General features: G+C 41.2%; 1 long non-coding RNA gene across 1 annotated transcript; it reads left to right on the top strand.

Moving 5' to 3' along the window:
* Positions 1-1,457: 1,457 nt before the first annotated feature.
* LOC147032701 (uncharacterized) lies at positions 1,458-3,035 on the top strand. The gene is made up of 3 exons (XR_015052155.1): positions 1,458-2,262; positions 2,516-2,573; positions 2,863-3,035. It is a non-coding gene; the product is annotated as an uncharacterized LOC147032701 (long non-coding RNA).
* The last annotated feature ends 1,684 nt before the right edge of the window (positions 3,036-4,719 follow it).

Raw genomic sequence — 4,719 nt, 5'->3', positions numbered from 1 at the left:
ATCTACATTAGATCCCCTCACAATCGCCTTCTTCATCATGTAAAATGTCCTTCTCTTTCAGTTGCTTGTCATAGCTTAGTCGAGCTAGCTTGGCCCTGGATCGATCCTCAGATGTCCTTCCTCAGAGGTGGTGATCAAAACTTAACACAATCTATAAAATATAAGGAGCTCAGTCTCGGCATGCCTGCGTCCAGCCGTCCCTGCCTCTGTGTGTCCAGCCGTCCCTGCCTGCATACGTCCGGCCATCAACAATTGGCCTGGAGGGGATACCACTAATCAAGCCCAATCTGCAAACCGTATGATATAGTTGAGTAAGGTGAGGACAGATAGGCTGGTTTCAAACAGTATGATATAGTTGAGTAAGATGAGGATAGGTAGGCCGGTTTCAAACAGTATGATGTCGTTGAGTAAGGTGAGGATAGATGGGCCAGTTTCAAACAGTATGATATAGTTGAGTAAGGTGAGGATAGATGGGCCGGTTTCAAACAGTATGATGTCGTTGAGTAAGGTGAGGATAGATAGGCCGGTTTCAAACAGTATGATATAGTTGAGTAAGGTGAGGATAGATAGGCCCGTTTCAAACAGTATGATATCGTTGAGTAAGGTGAGGATAGATAGGCCGGTTTCAAACAGTATGATATAGTTGAGTAAGGTGAGGATAGATAGGCCGGTTTCAAACAGTATGATATAGTTGAGTAAGGTGAGGATAGATAGGCCGGTTTCAAACAGTATGATATAAGTAGGGTAAGAATACTGGTTCTGGCTCACTTTTCCCCATGTAAATGAATGGGGGATTTTCAGCCATGAAATTTTTCTTTTTTTCCCCTGAAAAAATAAATCCCCTTTTTAGCCCAAGGTATATTTATTTGTCTCCCCTTTTAACCTGGAGCCTGGTGTTGGCTTAGTTGTTAGGGTGGCGGCTTGGGATCCCAGGGTCCTGAGTTCAAATCCCGTTGGCTGCTGAATTAACACCAGGGGGTTGACTCAGCCTGCCATCCTTCCAAGGTCGGCGAAATGAGTGCCAGTGTACTGGTCCCGGTGTATGCCCCGGTTAGAATAGGTGTACCATATCCCTGTGTGTCGTAAGAGGCGACCAGGGTTGGTGTCAGGAAGGGCATCCGGCCATAAAACATTGCCTCAAGAAAAAGCCAAACCCCTGCACAGCAGGGAAAAATGGCTGTAAAAACGGTCATTTTTTTATTTCCCCTTTTAACCTAGGGGCTCTCTATTCAAATAACCCATACAACAAGATAAAGATTTGTTAAAGGTGATTCGAAAGAAATATCTGAAACGTCTAAGCCTCGGGGCACTCTTTATCAAATAACCAATGCATATTGTTTAGCTCACTCATTGAACCTATAAACATTTGTTCATTCTCAAATTCCTTCAATAGTTTAATTATCTTTGCACAATAATCCCCATCTAAAATATTAAAAAACAAAACATTTGAATCTTTATATTTTTTAAGATACCCCTTTTGTGCCATTACGAAATGATAAACTTCTCTTAATGATCTCATCTGGCCACCGCCCGAGTTGCAAATCATTTTTGTACATAAACCATGCCAGAAAAAAAGTTTTGTTTCAAATGTTTTCAGTTCATGCCGTGAAAATGAGGAAGTGTTTTTTTTGACACGGTCGTGCTGTGTGAATGAGGAAGTGGTTTTGGACTGTCATGCTGTGAAAAAATAGGAACTATTCTGTGAGACAAGGTCTCGTGTTTATATTTTATCTCAGAACACGAACTGAAAACATTTGAATCAAAACTTTTATGGCGTGGTTTATGTCCAAAAACGATTTGCAACTCGGGCGGTGGCCAGATGAGATCATTAAGAGAAGCTTGTCATTTCCTGTGCCCACACCCAATGATTAAGCAATCTCCTCATCGTTGCTTTATAAGCGGTTCGCCAGACAAAGTTTCTGCCAGACGGGATTTTCATTTTTACAACTGAGGCATGGACGATATTTCTTCCGATGAAGCCAACAGCCCACTACAGAGTTGGTAAGTTTGTGTATGCTTTTCTCTTTGAACGATGAAGCAAATGATTATTAATTAAATCATGATAATTCTGATATATATATATATATATTTTTTCCCTGACAGGGCATTGGAAGAAATTGAGTTCACATATCACGACGTGGTTCATGAAATTAATACTCTTATTGAAGAGATCAATGATTTTAGAAGAGAATTGAAAGACATTTTCAATGAGTGGCATGAAGTCTTATCACGTCCTCTCATCTCGAAGGAATTAAACCAATGGTGAGACACGTGTGTGTGCCTCTCTCTCTGTCTGTCTTTCTACCTACCTCTCTCTGCTCTTATTGAAGAGGCCAATGATTTATAATGACTGGTCTCTGATCTCGAATGAATTAAACCAATGGTGAGGCACGTGTGTGTGTGTCTATGTGTGTGTGTATGTGTGTGTGTGTGTGCGTGTGTGTGTGTGTGTGTGTTGCTTTCCCTGTCTGTCTCTTCATCTATACCCTTGACTTATTATTTTTTTTTTTTTCAGCACTATCGCACAACATCAGCTGTTGAAGCAATCTTGTACAACACATGATTTTCTGGAGGTAAATATTTCTGAATTATTATTAATATCACTCATACAACACATGATTTTCTGGAGGTAAATATTTCTGAATTATTATTAATATCACTCTCTCTTTAGAATGTCGCCTTATGTTGGTTGCATCATTAGTTTGGACGTGGTTTTGTCAGTACACTGGAATTCATTTTATTGACCTTGAAAGGATGACAGGCTCCTGGTGTGTTAATTCAGTGGTCAACGAGGCTTATTCATATTACCATGTAATTATCTTTATAGAACCTAATTATTATCCACTTTTTGTTTCAAAACAGAATATGGTGTCTGAGTTTCGAAATCACAAGGCATCTGAAGAAGATTGCTGGGAAAGATTGTACATTCTCGCAAATGAATATTTAATATTTTCAATATTAATAAATTATATTTGTTTTGTTTACAATTACTTGATTCTGAATTACAAGAAAAGAATAAAAGAGATGTAAAGGGGGGGGTTGGGGGGGTAGGGGGGGGGGTAGGTGCGCTCCCCCAATGACCCATCACCCCCTCATCCCATCCCTCCCCTCCCCATGTGTGTGTGTGGGGAAGGGTGGGGGTGGGATGAGGGAGGTGGTGGGTCAAAGGTGGGGCGCACAGGGGGGATGAGGGGGTGGGGCTTGTGTGGGCGGGGCTTCGGTGGGGGGCTTGTGTGGGTGGGGTGTGTGTGGGAGGGGCTTGTGTGGGCGGGGTGTGTGTGTGGGTGGGGCTTGTGTGGGTGGGGCTTGTGTGGGTGGGGGTTTATGTGGGTGGAGCTTGTGTGGGAGGGGTTTATGTGTGTGGAGTTTTGTGTGGAGCTTGTGTAGGCAGGGCTTATGTGGGAGGGGTTTATGTGGGCAGGGTTTATATGGGCAGGGGTTTATGTGGGTGGAGCTTGTGTGGGAGGGGTGAATGTGGATGAGGCTTATGTGGATAAATGGATGGGTGGAGAGATGGGGGATGGGTGGATGAGTGGAGCTTGTGTGGATGGGTGGATAATTTTTTAATTAAATAAACATGTTGTGTGTGTGGGGAACTAATTAACTAATCACTAATTATGTGAATATGATGAATATGGGTGGAGCTTGTGTGGGGTTTGTGTGTGTGGAGCTTGTGTGGAGTTTTTGTGTGGAGGTTGTGTGGAGCTTGTGTGGGGTTTGTGTGGGGTTTGTGTGGGCAGGGCTTCGGTGGGAGGGGCGTGTGTGGGCGGAGTCAAAAAGGGGCGGAGTCAAAAATTTCAATTTATTGGAGCTTGTGGGGGGGTGTGTGGTGGGGTTTGTGTGGGGTTTGTGTGGGCGGGGCTTGTGTGGGCGGGGGCTTGTGTGGGTGGAGCCAAAAAGGGGCGGAGTCAAAAAATTTCAATTTATCTTTGTATTTTGTAATTCCTGTGAATAAAATGAACCTAAAATCTCTTCCCCTTCCAAATCATATATCTTATAAGTCCAAGGAACCGTATCTATTACATCAACAATTTTAAAAAGCTCGTTGGTCCATCTTTTCGTATAACCTTTTTCAAAATGAGATTTCCACCGATATATTCTTACGATATCACCAACTTTGAACTTAGGTTTTCTGACATTAATCTCTTTTTCATATTTTAATTTTGTAAATGTTTCTGATGGTTTCATATTTGTTGCCGTGTGAATCGTGTCATTATACTTATCCACAATATCCTGAATAAAAGATGACCATTGTTGTGAACCGAGTTGTGTGAATTTTTTATATAGTCTCTCTTTTAAGGTACGATTAAAACGTTCAACAACAACTGCCTTCCCTTCATTAAAGGTACTGTATAATGTAATCCTGTTATTTTTTAGAAAATTCATAAATGTCTTGTTATAAAACTCTCTACCCTCATCAGTCCACAATTTTTTAGGTTTTCTCTTACTTTTATTAAATATCTGTTGAAAAGCTAACATAAGAGTATTACCTGTTTTGTTTTTTAAAGGGACAACCCACACATATCTACTCCTCAAATCAATAACGGTTAAAGCATACTTGTACCCCTTATCATTATTGAGTTCAATCAAATCAGCAGACCAGATATAATCAACTTCCTTGGAATAAACTTTCCTTCTCTGAAACTTTGTGAATATTGGTTTATGTAATTCATCAGCTAATTGCTCTTCAGTCTTAATGGCATCATTAGAGCCTATAAG

This window comes from Eptatretus burgeri, chromosome 2 (genome assembly GCF_056783735.1).
Source record: "Eptatretus burgeri isolate ZD-2024b chromosome 2, Ebu_testis_v1, whole genome shotgun sequence".
Classification (NCBI taxonomy): domain Eukaryota; kingdom Metazoa; phylum Chordata; class Myxini; order Myxiniformes; family Myxinidae; genus Eptatretus; species Eptatretus burgeri.
This window is presented reverse-complemented; position numbering and strand designations above follow the sequence as displayed.